This window comes from Brienomyrus brachyistius, unplaced genomic scaffold (assembly GCF_023856365.1).
Source record: "Brienomyrus brachyistius isolate T26 unplaced genomic scaffold, BBRACH_0.4 scaffold413, whole genome shotgun sequence".
NCBI classification, from domain to species: domain Eukaryota; kingdom Metazoa; phylum Chordata; class Actinopteri; order Osteoglossiformes; family Mormyridae; genus Brienomyrus; species Brienomyrus brachyistius.
This window is the reverse complement of record NW_026042688.1, coordinates 38,849-53,312: the sequence shown is the minus strand read 5'-3', so window position 1 is coordinate 53,312 and position 14,464 is coordinate 38,849. Positions and strand designations below refer to the sequence as shown.

The following is a 14,464-nucleotide window of genomic DNA, read 5'->3' as shown; positions in this document are numbered from 1 at the left end:
ACGCCAGTGGTCTTTGGTGTCCAGGGGTGTCTTTCTCTTGTGTGATATTATGCATTCACCACTCTTTTGGGGTTTTTCCCATGTTAAGTTTAAAATGGCCTAGGAACAAATGCATTTCACGTGAAAGCATTTTGCATTTTTAATTCTCAAACAAAATATGAATACAATACGAATACAGTTCTATAGTTATTTATTTATACATCAGTTTTCACTGATTGCTTGCCCAGTACAGGAAGCTACCAGTTTGGCCAGCAGATGTTGCTGAACATCCGGTCTTCTACCCTAATGTCAGTCCTAATTTGTTTATTAAGTGGTCACACCTGTTGTTTAAACCTCATCACCTGTGTATATACCCTTTCCCTGGTTCTCTGTTATCTGACAACCACATCTCGTCATGCCACAAGTTACAGTAACTGTATTTAGAGACACCTCTTGACCAGATGTTTTTGAACTGTGGGAGGAAACTGAAGGAGATTTACATAAACAGTGGGATACTATTCAGATTCCATTTGTACATAGAGAGCAAGAGGCAGAAATCAAACCCACGAACCTTGCTTTGTGAGGCGCGCCTAAGCACCAAACCACTATGTCATCCTATTAGCATTATTAACTGCATTGACATTGCATCATTTCCCTAGATTCTTTTTCTTTTAGTGGTTTATATCCTTTTAATATTTAAAGTTGGGTGTAGGTGGTAAAAACTTCCTACTGGAGATGTTTTATTTGCATTTTAGCTCCATTACTTGGACCAGCTGTAGTCTGGGCACCAAAGAGTCACCCTAAATCACAGCAGACCTTGAAGTAAGTGACCTCATAAGCGGCCCTCACAACAGGTCACTTTCCGAGGACGGAACTGAAAATGACGGCACTGTATGACCTGTAAGCATCTGACAAGAAACTACAGGCACAGCTTTTCATTATCTTCATTACCCCAAAGCCTTGGTCACACAGAACAGCTTGCAGAAATGCAAGATATATTCACCACTGTAATTATATTTGCTTTCATTTTTACTGAAATACATGAAAACACCTTTATTCCAGTATGTAATTGTTGTAAGTGCTTTACTGCAAATTGGTATCGAATACACTTCTGAGTGGTAATGCACAGGGCATAAAATGTAGCTCTTTAAAGCAAAATTAACACTGTTTCTGCCATTAAGCAGCATGACGAAAGTACTAGCAGGAATTATGCTAGCAGAATTGCAGGTTTTGTGTTTTTCATTTAGATCTGAGGTTGGAGCAGCTGCGCTTGTGTGTGAACTCATCTGTCACTCTGACCCTCCTTATTCCAAGGTTTTCTTCCAATGGGAAATCTGCTGTCAGTTATAGAGAAAAGGATAATGCTTAGCTGCAAATCTCTGGCCATCTTTAACAATGAATCACAATGCAGAACAATATGTTTCCTTTATATATATTCTGCTCATATTTCTTTTTTATTTTCTAGTTTTTCATGTCTTATTCAGTAGTGTAGGAACTGGGGGAACTGATGCCATGTCTATAAGAATCTATGAACACATTCATGACACATTATAATGCATTCATAAAGAATTATAAATATGGCTATAAATATATATATATAAAAGGAATATCAAATTATTATGCATTATGACTTCTTTATGAAGCACTCATTTATAATGCACTATGCCTTCATAATGAAGTACAAAGCATCCTTTATTATACTGACCATTATAATACATTATGAAGATATCTGTGCTGCATTATAGATGAGAGCTTCATTTGAGCTTATGAAGTATTATAATCAACACTATAATGCCTTATGACTCTCAAAGGAAGATGTTGTAATGCTTTATTATTTTTTATACCAAACATTATACTGCATTATAGATGACAGCTTTAAGTAAAGAGTTACCCAGTATTCTTATAAAGATGAGCGATAATACTTCATACCGCTGACCTTGGTTGTGGTCATTTGAGCCCCATAACTTTTAATTAAATGCCAGGTACTAATCAGTCACTTGGAAGTTTTGAAAAGGTCATCAAAGCCATGCAGGTTCACGTGTGTGCGTGTGCGTGCGTGCGTGTGTATGACCCACACAAAAATCACGTTACTCTCAAAAAGTATGTCCATGTACACATTTATTTATTGAATGTTATTTATATCAGAATACATTGCTCAAAAAGTTAAAGGAACTCTTTTTAATCAGAGTCTAGTATCAAGTCAATTAAACTTCTGGGATATGGATCTAGTCAGTTTAGTAGCAGAGGGGGCTGTTAATCAGTTTCAGCCGCTTTGGTGTTAATGAAATTAAGAACAGGTGCACTTGAGGGGAAACAATGACACAGCCCCCAAAACAGGAATGGTTTAACAGCTGGAAGCCACTGACATTTTTCACTCCTCACTTTTTCCGACAGTTTTTTCACTAGTTTTGCATTTGGCTCCTGGTAGCATGAGGCGATACCTGGACCCTATGGAGGTTGCACAGGTAGTCCAACCCCTCCAGGATGGTGCATCAATATGTGCCATTGCCAGAAGGTTTACTGTATCTCCCAGCACAGTCTTAAGGGTTTGGAGGAGATTGCAGGAGACAGACAGTTACTCTAGGAGAGCTGGATCCATCAGTAGGGCTGGTACGTACTATTTTATGCGAGGAACAGAATGAGCACTGTCAGAACCCTACAAAATGACCTCCAGCAGGCCACTGGTGTGAATTTCTCTGATCAAACAATCAGAAACAGACTTCATGAGGGTGGCCTGAGGGTCTAACGCCCTTTAGTGGGCCCAGTGCTCACTGCTCAGAACTGTGGAGCTTGATTGGCATTTGCCATAGAATACCAGAATTGGCAGGTCTGCCACTGGCACCCTGTGCTTTTCAAAGATGAGAGCAGGTTCACCCTGAGCACATGTGACAGATGTGAAAGGGTCTGGAGAAGCCGTGGAGAACGTTATACTGCCTGTAACATTGTTCAGCATGACCGGTTCGGTAGTGGGTCAGTGATGGTCTAGGGAGGCATATCAATGGAGTGACGCACAGACCTCTACAGCCTAGACTATGGCACCTTGACTGCCATTAGATATCGGGATGAAATCCTTGGACCCATTGTCAGACCCTGTGTTGGTGCAGAGGGTCCTGGGCTCCTCCTTTTGCACGACAATGCCCGGCCTCATGTGGGGAGAGTATGCCAGCAGCTTCTGGAGGATGAAGGAATTGATACCATTGACTGATCCCCATGCTCGCCTGACCTAAATCCAATAGAACACTAGGGACTAGTGAATAATACTAGTGAATAGGGACATTATGTTTCGGTCCATCTGACACCAGCAGGTTTCACCTCAGACTGTCCAGGAGCTGTGATGCCCTGGTCCAGATCTGGGAGGAGATCCCCCAGGACACCATCCGTGGTCTCATTAGGACCATGCCTCGACATTGTCAGGCATGCATACAACCACGTGGGGACCATACAACCTACTGATTATGATTCTGAGTTACTGTAATGACATTTTGCCAAAATGGACTGGCCTGCCGCATCATTTTTTTCACTTTGATTTTCAGGGTGTCTTTGAATTCAGCCTCTGTAGGTTGATAAATTTCATTTCCATCAAACAGTGTGGCATCCTTTCATTCCTAATACATTACCCAGTCCACATTGGCATATATATCCAGTATGATTTTTTTCCCATTGAGATCTGATGTGTTTTCAAAGCGTTCCTTTAATTCTTTTGAGCAGTCTACATGTTCTCATTCAGTTGTCTATAAATAAATATATAGCAGATATTTAATTCTTGCTCAGATTTACAATCCCTCTTTTCAATAACAGATGCAAGCAACGTGACTTCACAAGAATAGCTTCAATACAACAAACGCTGCAATCACAAAAAAAGCAAAATACAAATTCACCAGAGTAGCAAAATGAAGATTCACCTTCACATGAAATAATGATGTAATCACACTTTGTTCACATACTGTAGCAGATGCTGTGAATACGGTTCTTGATATATGACTCAACAAATCTTGTGTAATTATCAAAGAGGAGATAAGGATGAAAGTTTGTGTAAATGGTAGCAAGTGGAGTTACATACTGTTCTCATGTAATTACGGTTTTAAAATGATTGTTTTCATGAAAAATTTTCTCTTTTTGTATTTCCCAGTAGGATTATGCTGCATGAAACAAATTAAAAACAAATGTATGATTATTAATGCGTAAGAATTTAGGTGTAAGAATTGGGATTGAAAACACTGGTTTCATTCTGTACTCCATATTCTATTCTCTTAGTGGAGTGGATTTAAATGAAACAGAAAACACATTGCTGTTTTTCAGTCGGTGTTATGACCCAGTTTGGTTAATTCATGAGGCTGGTTTGCTACAGCAATCTGAATAAAAGAAGAAATGGGCACAGTCTTCCAATGCTTTAAACCACATATAGCAAAATGTAATGGGACATTGATTTGCTATGATGTCTGTAAAAATAGAATTGAGAGACATTTGGATGATGCACTATCAACAAGCTGGATGATGATGAAAAACATTCACAGCCTAGGATGGACGCGAACACACATGACTGGAAATGCAGCCGTCTTTAGAACCGTCTGCAGAGGAGTTTTTAATGAAAAAATTCTCTTTATCTACTGGGCAGTGTTTCTATTTTGGAAAACAGATTTTTACTTTTGTACTGAAGGGTTTATGCTGAATGTCACTTAAAGGGTGACGCACCTGTGAAGACTGACAAAGCTTCACAGTGCAACACAGTGATATATCCAACATGGCATCCTGCTCCCTTTTGAGCTAACAAGGAAATAATGTAGCTGTCATCCATGCTGTTCTCCTGCCGCTCTCAGACTCTCAGAGGTGACACGGACTCTGTTTGCAGTCTAAGGTGCTGTTTTGTGTTCTCAGGATCCAGATCTGTTAGGCTGGTACTCTTTCAGCTCTGTGCATGTCAAAAATGATGAGTCACGCTGACAGACAGTGGAATCCTTTTGCAACCTTCTACAATTTTAGGATTATTTTCCAAACGTCAATATTTGTTGGCCGCAAAGAGAGTAGGACGATTATCCTTTTGGCATTCTAAATAGATACACATATAGCATGATGCTATGTTATTAGGCTAAAATAAAGAACTGAATGGCGTATAGAATGAAAGTCCTTCTTTTTTAATTCTGCTCAAGAAAATTCACAGGCCACCTGAACTGAAAATAATTACCAAGCTATGAGATTAATATTTTGATCACTGAGTATGTGTATACAGCCTAACGTTTTGGGCAATTATGAAAATGACTCTTACCTTCCCCTTTCCCTGAAGGCTGATGAAAAAAACAACAAATACCGTTATTGGCACATTCAGTTTGAGACTAATTCTGCTGCTTTGATTTTACTGTAGCCATGATCCTCCCTTGCTTGCCAGGTGATATTAATTAGCATTAGCTAATCAGAGATCAGTACACAGTCTCCTTGATAACATTGGTAGAGCAGGTGTAGTTGCTGGAGGTACTATTGGAGTATCTGGTCAGGACCTGTCTCTGCTTCTTCTGGTGACAGGTGTCACGATCGCAGGCTGACGAAGCGGCGATCGTGCGGATCGGCAGGCAGGAACGAGCAGACAAGCCGAATTCAGGGCTGACAAGGGGTTTTATTAAGAGATCCGGGGCAGGGAACATAGAACGGCAACTGACATCAATGACGGACGAAGGACTCAGGGAAGACACGGACTGAAATACACAGGACTGATTGAAAATAATCAGACACAGCTGGGTACAAATCGGGAAAGAACACATGGGTAATCCGGGGGCGTGGCACACACGAGGAGCCGACGAGCAGGGCATGACAGAACCCCCCCCCCCAAAGGTGCGCTGCACCGGGCACGCCAGGGAGGAGGCGAGAGACGGGACACGGGAACCGGGACCTGGAGCAAAAAAAAACAGAACCATCAACGAGAGACGGGAAACAGGACTGAGGCACAAAACAGGGCAAGCGACAGGACGTGAGACAGGAGCTGACAAAGGACAGGGAAGGCAGAAAGACAAACCAGGAAAGGGGACACAGCGGGAACAGGAGGAAAAAAAGGACCAGGAGGGAACAAAGGGAACAGAGGAGGACGGGTAGCAAAGACAGGAGGAACTGAGCCAGAGGGAGCAGAGAGAGGCGGGACAAAGGCGGAAGGAGGAGAGAGGACCGAAGGGACAAAGGGAGGAGCGAAGGGAGACAAGGAGGGGGAACAGAGGGGAGCCCGAGGGAGACCCAGCGCGCGACGGGAGGCAGCCGGAGGGGCTGCAGGCGGCCCGGAGGCCGGAGGGGACCCCGGAGGAGCCGAGGAGACCGGGCGAGGGACCGAGGCAGGGGCCGAGGAGGGAGCAGGAGGGGCCACCGGGGAAGGGGACGAGGAAGCAGGAGGGGCCCTCGGCGAAGGTCCCAAGGAGGGGGGAGCCACCGCAGGCGGCGACGTCCGGGGAAGGGCCGGAGGTAGAGGCCCCGTAGGGGACCGAGGAGCCGGAGTCGGGGGGCCCGCAGGAGCCCGACGAGACGCCGGACAAGGGACAGAGGCAGGGGGACGAGGCGTCGAAGGGGGACCGGCAGAAGTAATTTACCATGGAGAAAAAGATCTGCCTGTAGTTTGCCGATACCAGGTTGTAGAGGATGGGGTTGATAACAGAGCTGACATAGAACAGCACGTTTGTCACCATGTAGAAGTAGTGGTAGAAGTCACATAGGCTGCTGTGGAAGAAAAGAGACAGGAAGGGAATGTTGCTTGATCCCATCAATCCATGCAGAAGGTCTATACAGAACCACTTGTCTAGTTTATTTTTTTACATAATAGTAGAAACATTAGTTACACACCGTATACTGTAACTGCCAGAAAACGCTTTTCCTAATTACTGATTAGTCTCCAACAGCTCTGTGATTTTTTCTCATTAATTGATTTTTTTTTAATCAATTTATTTATTTATTACAGTTCCAAGCCTTGTGTGTACAAGGAAAGATTGGCTACTTTCCCAAATTTCCAGGACCATCAAAGTGACTCTGCAGTGTTTCCTAGACTTATTGGCATCAACAGGGACTTTTACGGTTTTAAATAATTTTTTTGATTGTGTCAGCTGCCTTGCATCTACAAATACTGTATTATACCATGGTCACACACCACAATCTCATTCCCATATATGATGCTCATTATTGTTGTTTGCACTGTGTTTATAGTGCTTGTGTTGTATATGATCAGTATATTGCATTGTTGTGCATTGTTCCTGGCTTGCGCCCGTAGCTTTTGTGATAGACTCCCGACCCCCTGTACAGAAAATGGATGGATGGATTGTGTGTTGTGTATAAATTATATGTTCATTGTCTGTCTAGCTGGTGGGACAGCATTGGCTGGAACTGAATTCCTTGTGTAATTTAACATACTTGGCCAATAAATCTGATTCTGACGAAGTTCCTGATTCTGACGACCTCAGTCCACAAACGTCGCAATCCTTTTCTAACTCTTAAGCTTAAGAGAATTAGAAAAATGTGTCCCATCACCACGAAATGAGTCTTATGGGTACAGTTCTTCAAGTGCGACTTAAGACTCATTTCGTGGCGACGGGTCACAAATATATCGTCATTTATGCAGTAAAAGCAATATTTCCAGCCGAGTATATTAAACCAATGTAATTATCGTGTCAGTATAAGCACAATGAGGTGCTGTAATAGACAGCAATAATACTGTATCCATTCAGTATTTCAGTAACAGAAAAACTGCTTCAATGACATTGAGCTTTACAGAACAAGATCTTAGTGCCAAAAGCATGGGAAGTTTATAACTCACGGCTGATTGCCCGTAGTACAGTGGAGCTGAGATGTCTGTAATGAGTCCTGTTTGAAAGGGCTCTCCACAGTACCCTTGAAAATGACACAACCTCAATTGCTAAAGTAAAAAAATTCAGCTTTACTTTACGGTTTAAAAAAGTTGCTTTGGATAAATCCATCAGCCAAACAAGCAAGCGTAACTCAGCAGAATGGAAAAAAGCCATTCCTTATTGCGTTCCTTGCTAGTGCATTTGTGTAATCAGGATATGAACATCATGCACTTTTATGTAACTCATCAGCAGCCTTTACCTGTATTATTATATTATTAAAAGCTAAGTCAGTGTACTTGTGGTAAAAAATTAAACATCTTATATAATTCCTCTCAAGTTTCCTTCGGCCTTCACAAGCATGCATTCATTTAGTCCGAGTTAAGAACACTTTTTCCCCCCCATCATCTATAAAGCTGAATGGAATTTGAAAAACCATGGCAACTGTAAAAGGAAACATATGCAGTCAACACTCTTAGTTAGGAGAATCTGACCAAATCCCATTACTAACAGCCTTTTAAATTCGGCGCTTCTGTCAGATTGGAATATTGATTTAGTTAGGCACCAGACATGCTACAGTATGACTGTGCTCAAAGTACTTCTTTTCTCTTTTTTAGCTTGTTACTTGTGTGTTTTTCAATAAGTAACCTATGGATGATGATCTTCAAACATCATATGCACACTAACCCGCAACCCTTTACCCAAAACTTGGTAATAAGATGGATGGACAGGTCGAAGGAATTTCGCAGTATTTCATCTGACATCCACCACTGAAAATGAGAGTGAATTCCTTTCCCTAAATAGCTTTGCATTTTGCCTTATTCGAACTGACCTACCGTAGTGCATCATGTGCGTGTGACACAGTTCACTGCGTAGCGATGTCTGTGGGTCTGCTAGCATTCAAACATGAGCGGTGTGTGATTCCCTCTCTCTTCAGCATACTGTCGCATTGGTACATATTGCTGCAATCTGCTCAGGAGCTGAAAAGTCAGTGTAATTACCTACATGTCACGCCCAGCTCGTACGATCCTCGTGTGTGCCACGCCCCCCGGATTACCCACGTGTTCTTTCCCGATTGTACCCAGCTGTGTCTGATTATTTTCAATCAGTCCTGTGTATTTCAGTCCGTGTCTTACCTGAGTCCTTTGTCTGTCATTGATGTTAGTTGGCGTTCGATGTTTCCCTCTCCCAGTCCCTTGATTAAACCCCTAGTTTTGCCCCGTATTTGCCTGTCTGCCTGCTCCTTTCCCGCCTGCCCGCACGATCGCCGCTTCCCGCGAACGCGATCGTCACACTACAAGACTTCTGATTAAAATGGTGACCTTGCTTGACCTTTGGGTTTGACTGATTATTCTCCCAAAGGGTTCTTCCTAAAGCAGTGGAGCAAAATAATACCACATTACGATCTGCAGTGTCACTCTGCTCCAAGCATTCCTTGTGACATATGTGGTTTGTTTGTTTCTGAAAACAATCCTGCAGAACGACTCCTTTTACCTAAAAGGCAGGACAGAAAACATCACAGGCCTAGAATATTTCATATGTAAAATAAGTCATTTATGGACAGGTATTCGTGAAGAGCACCTTGACCGATTTGATCTGCTGCACTCACTCTGTCCACTCAGTGACGTAGCAGAACATGAGCCGTCTCGTGTGGTAGGGCAGCCAGCACACCACAAACGCGATGACCACAGCGCCTGGCAAGGTACAGGGCCACACAGAGATGTCACCGAGGGAGAGACGGAGGGAGGGAGAAGAGAGACAAACAGTACTGTCACTGCAGGGGGAAAAAAAGGACTGAATGAGGAGCCGTATTCAGTCTTTTTGCCAAAATGTTTTTTAATTTAAGCGTTAATTTGTTAAGAATGCTAGTTTAATCTATCCAGTATTTCTGCTTTATTTGCCTGAAGTGAATTTACAGTAATTGACTGTTTACAGTTCTTTCCAATCATTTTCACACTTGTTTCAATACCATGTCCACTTTTTCAAAACGCTTCACGCTTCACACACAATGCACTAAAAACCACCAAAACACTTCACCCAAAAAGAAGCAGAATTAGAATTTATCATTATTCATCACTTAACTTATAAAAATCAAACAAGGGCAAGAAGCTTTGTATATCTTGTAAGAAGGGACTTAAAAGCTCAGTGGACTGTAATTTAGGCATAGATCATGTATTAATGCCATGACCCTGTTTAGCACTTGCACACAAACATGAAAACATGAAAATGAAAGGAACAGCAATTCTGATACCAAAGGAGGAGTCCAAAAGAGGAAGAACAACAGAATGTAGATGAGGCATTGTTTATTCCTCCCTGGTACCTTTGGGGGGGGGGGGGGGGCAGGGTCTGTCATTCAGCGAGTGACAAGAGTTACTGATCATACTGATCATCCCAATTACTTATTCATTTCCACACGTCTCTTGTTCCCTGGGTTTGTTTAACCTGAGATTGTTTTAATAAAATTATGTTATTTGGCATTTATAAGTTCACACACAGAGAGAAAGAGAGAGAGAGAGAGAGAGACCTTTACTCCTATATTTGTGGGGACCGTCTATTAATTTCTATGGGAAAAACCAAAATAAAAAATGACCACCTTAACCGCTACCCAGCCTTAACCCTGACCATAAGTAACCAAACAAAATACAAGTCTTTTGGCAGTTTTAGTTTTTTGATTGTAGTCACTGATTTTTATTACACTGAGGTTATCCTTAAGGGGACTGGTCCCCACAACTTAAAAATAACAGGTTTTTATCTTATTGTGGGTTCCCGCAACATAAGGTATATCTGTACACACACACACACACACACACACAGACACATGCGCGGTATGAATACATTCATCCTTTATTGCAATGTTTCCCAGTCCGGTCCTTGGGACGCACAGACAGTCCACATTTTTTCTCCCTCCCAGCTCCCTGGGCCAAAAATGTGGATTATCTGGCAGGGAGGGAAAACATGGACTGCTGTGGGTCCCAGAGGACTGGGTTGGGAGACACTGCTTTACAGTATTGATTTAAGATGTTCCTTGGTTGTCATACAACTGCTGGCCAGATAACATCCTGAACCTCTTTGGGAAACAACTCAGAGGTAAGTCCCTCTCAAAATACAAAGTGTGGTATATCGTGACAACATGACAACAAATCTCTGTTCTATGAAATTAATATTTACTATGAGGCATTTACTTGGAGCCCAGGACAGACAGTAAAATACATATTATAAAGCTCTATCACATAAAACTCCTGTAGCAGAAGGACAGCTGCAAAACTGCACCAGATAGTATTTGGCTTAACAGACTTTCTGTTACTGGATGGTCCACCAGCTGGTGGGGGGAGGGGGGGGATCTTGTTCTGGACCGGAGGAAAGGTGAGTTAGTGGTTAGTTTACCCCCTTTGTAGGAGTCTGACTGTGTGATTGTGGAGGAGTGTGAGAAGTATTATGCTTCTTGTCAGCAATGTAACATGTACGAGTACATAATACTTTCCACTAGTCCCTCATTTATTTCTTAGAAACAATGTTTTTCTTCACAAGTGAGATTACAGACTGGGGCTCACATAATAAAAGTAGAGAGTTTAAAAGATGATGATGCAGAAATATGCAGATTATTATTCCTCAGGATCTCTGATTAATACTCTGAGAATGTCTGATTATTACTCTGGGGTTCTCTGATTATTACTCTGAGTAATACTCCGAGGAACTCTGATTATTACTCTGAGGAACTCTGGATCAAACATATTACAGGGAAAAGTGCTGCTGCTGTAAGTTGATGGTACAATGGAGCTCATCACATCTCTCCGATCGGCAATGGGGCACCGCATTGTGGGGCCCTGCTGTGAAATTTGAAAAGGTGTTAAGAGTAGCTCCAGTACTTCCTTACCAGTAACACCTTGTGCCCGACCGTGTCTGTGGCAACCAAAAATTAGGGGGAAACTGAGGGAGAAAGGGGGAGGCTTGGGACACAGCTGTACTTTTGTGTGGGAAAAGATCCTATTATTGATAATGGCTCTCCCAATCCACTCCGCTCATCTGTGCTACTGAAGGAACATTTAAGCGAATTTTTTTGCTCTAAAATGAATTCTGTGCAAGTGTGTGTCTAAAACACTGTTTTGGTTATTTTTTAGTTTTGTTCTTCTAATCATCCTGGGTTTTTTTTCCAGACTCTATGATCCACAGACGTAGGTGTGTCACATAAATCCCTTTACCGATTGTCTGTTGTTTCCTGATACATGCCGAAAGAGAAAAACTTCCTTCTTGATAAAATTATCTACCATCACAGTAGGACGGAAACCATTTCAATGATCTATTTGTGCCTTCAAATTGGTCGAGTGAAATCCAGCTGATGAAGATAAAGGCTACATTTCCGCTTTTACGAAACCTTTCAGTGGCTACCTGTTGCTTTCTGGGAAATAAGTGTGTTGAAAAATCGGTCAGTGCTCGATGCTTTTCTAAATGGTGAACATTAGTGACACCAGGTGGTCAAATAAGTAAATAGCAGTTCATTTTGACTGAGTGTAGTACATCAGAATATACACAAGTAGGCAAAAATGTAAGTGGTCTGTAGTGCAAAGGGTTTATGGAAGTCAGGGGCCCTCCTCTTCATCTTCTCGTAGGTCAGATCAAGTTGCGGCCCTGCACAACCCCCAAACACTCTGTGCATGTAAGCATTCCCAAAAGACATGCATGATAGTTTCTTCCTCACTGCACTCGGGCCAGGGGCAGTGGGGGTTTCTGGTCATCTTAGGCCTGTACAAGAGATCCCTGATGGGCAGCTTACTGTGGAGGCGCCTACAGTTCAGGTCCTGCAGCTGATTCAAACTCTCAGCATGGCCTGAGTACCTCTATAATCAAGTAAATTCTTATAAAAGATGGACTTACTCCATCCCTTGTTAAATCATATACATCTCCAGACTGTATTCACTGTCACCCACCTCACTCACACAGGAAAACACTGGCATTAAATTCTTGGGCCTGTCTGGTTTTGGGTACATATGTTTAGATGGAATATATCACATATGAGAAAAATCTTATTTTCACCATTTCTATCAAGTTTTAATACTTGGACCACACTACTTCTGAGTACTTGTCTTATTATTGTGCAGTACAGACTAATTTTCTTTGGCTACACATACCAAAAAACATCACACCGTAAACAATCATTTGTAAGACTATATTTAAAGCACATTTCAGGACAGTACATGTTTGCAACAGTCAGATCCTGCTTATTCCCATCAATCCGGGAATACTTCTATTCTACAAAATGCACTCCAGCAGAAAGCCTGTGTTAGAAGGACCTCGTGTGGGGTTGCCCTTGACCTGACTTGAAGTGCACCATGTGGACTGGGAGAATTTCTGACCAGAAACAAATCCCCTTTCTTGATGGAGGCCTTCAACTAGGCAGCTATGATATTCTAGTTATCACTAAATCCCATAGGAATTTAAAAACTTGCGCTAATAAAACCCCTCACAATTTCACCAAAATTAAACAAACATACATATTAAAGAAGAAAAATAGCCTCAACAACCCAAAATTATGTAAAGTGTCCCCAGATTGATAGAAAAGAGCAGGATCTGTGACAAACATGTACTGTCCTTCCCATCGATCCGAGAATACTTATATCCCAGCTCAGAGAAAAGCCAGCAAAAGACCTGTATAGGAAGGACTTTCTGTGGGGCTGCCCTTCACCCAACTGTTCACATGAAGGTCGATCATCTTGCTTCTTGAATGCCTATGGTGAATAGAAGCAACACTGACCGTCACACCTGAACTGCAATAACTCATATTCACTCTGAAACAAATAAGTCCAGCATGCATTAAACTTTTTGGGCTGGTTTACCAGACAGACTAAGCCTAGTCCTAGAATAAAAAGGTATTTTAATCCAGATTAACTGAAGAATGCTTTCTCAGTCACGGTTTGAAATAGTTCTGATGCAACCCATGATTTATGAATTTCCCTTAACTCATCTCTGTAAACTCAGCTTCAATGAGGGGATCAGAATGGCATATTGCTTGATGACAGTGGGTATGCTTAGAATTTCGTGTTTACGTCATGCTCTCACCCATCAACAGCTGAGCCATGTCGCTACAACCAGGCTCATATGCACACTAGCGGTCTAGTACAGCAGTGATTCCAACCGGGGGTACGCGTACCCCTAGTGGTACGCGAGCACATTACAGGGGGTACGTGGAAAAAAATTTTATATTTAATTTCCCTGATGATGGGTAAATATTATCAGCCATTCCATTAGCTGTGCCCTGGTATAGAAAGAAAATCTATCTGGGATGTGTTGCTTAATGAATAACAAACCCAGCTTTTATCAATGAAAAGAGCAAAAAAAGACATAAACAACAACTACATGACGGAAAGACTAGAGCAGGGCTGTGCATCTGCACGACGCTCCGCTACCGACAGAGGGCATGAGAGAAAGTACAAGACAGACAAAAGTCACTGACGGGTCAAAGCAGCCACAGTCAAATATGGATAAATGGCTGAAACGTCCCGTTGCTCTGGATCCAGGAGAGGGTTCAGCAGACCCCAAGACACGCAAAATAGAAACCAAACGTAAACCTAGGCAGTACAATGACAATTATATTTTCTTCGGGTTCACTTCTACGTCTGCGGACCTGCCACAGCCTCAGTGCTTCTTTTGCGGGGAAATCCTAGCAAATAGCGCAATGAAGCCGG

General features: G+C 42.3%; 1 protein-coding gene across 8 annotated transcripts in view; it reads right to left on the bottom strand.

The window, feature by feature from the left end:
* LOC125729030 (U3 small nucleolar ribonucleoprotein protein IMP4-like) overlaps window positions 1-14,464 on the bottom strand; it is a 75,466-nt gene that overhangs the window by 22,198 nt on the left and 38,804 nt on the right. The window lies entirely within an intron of this gene.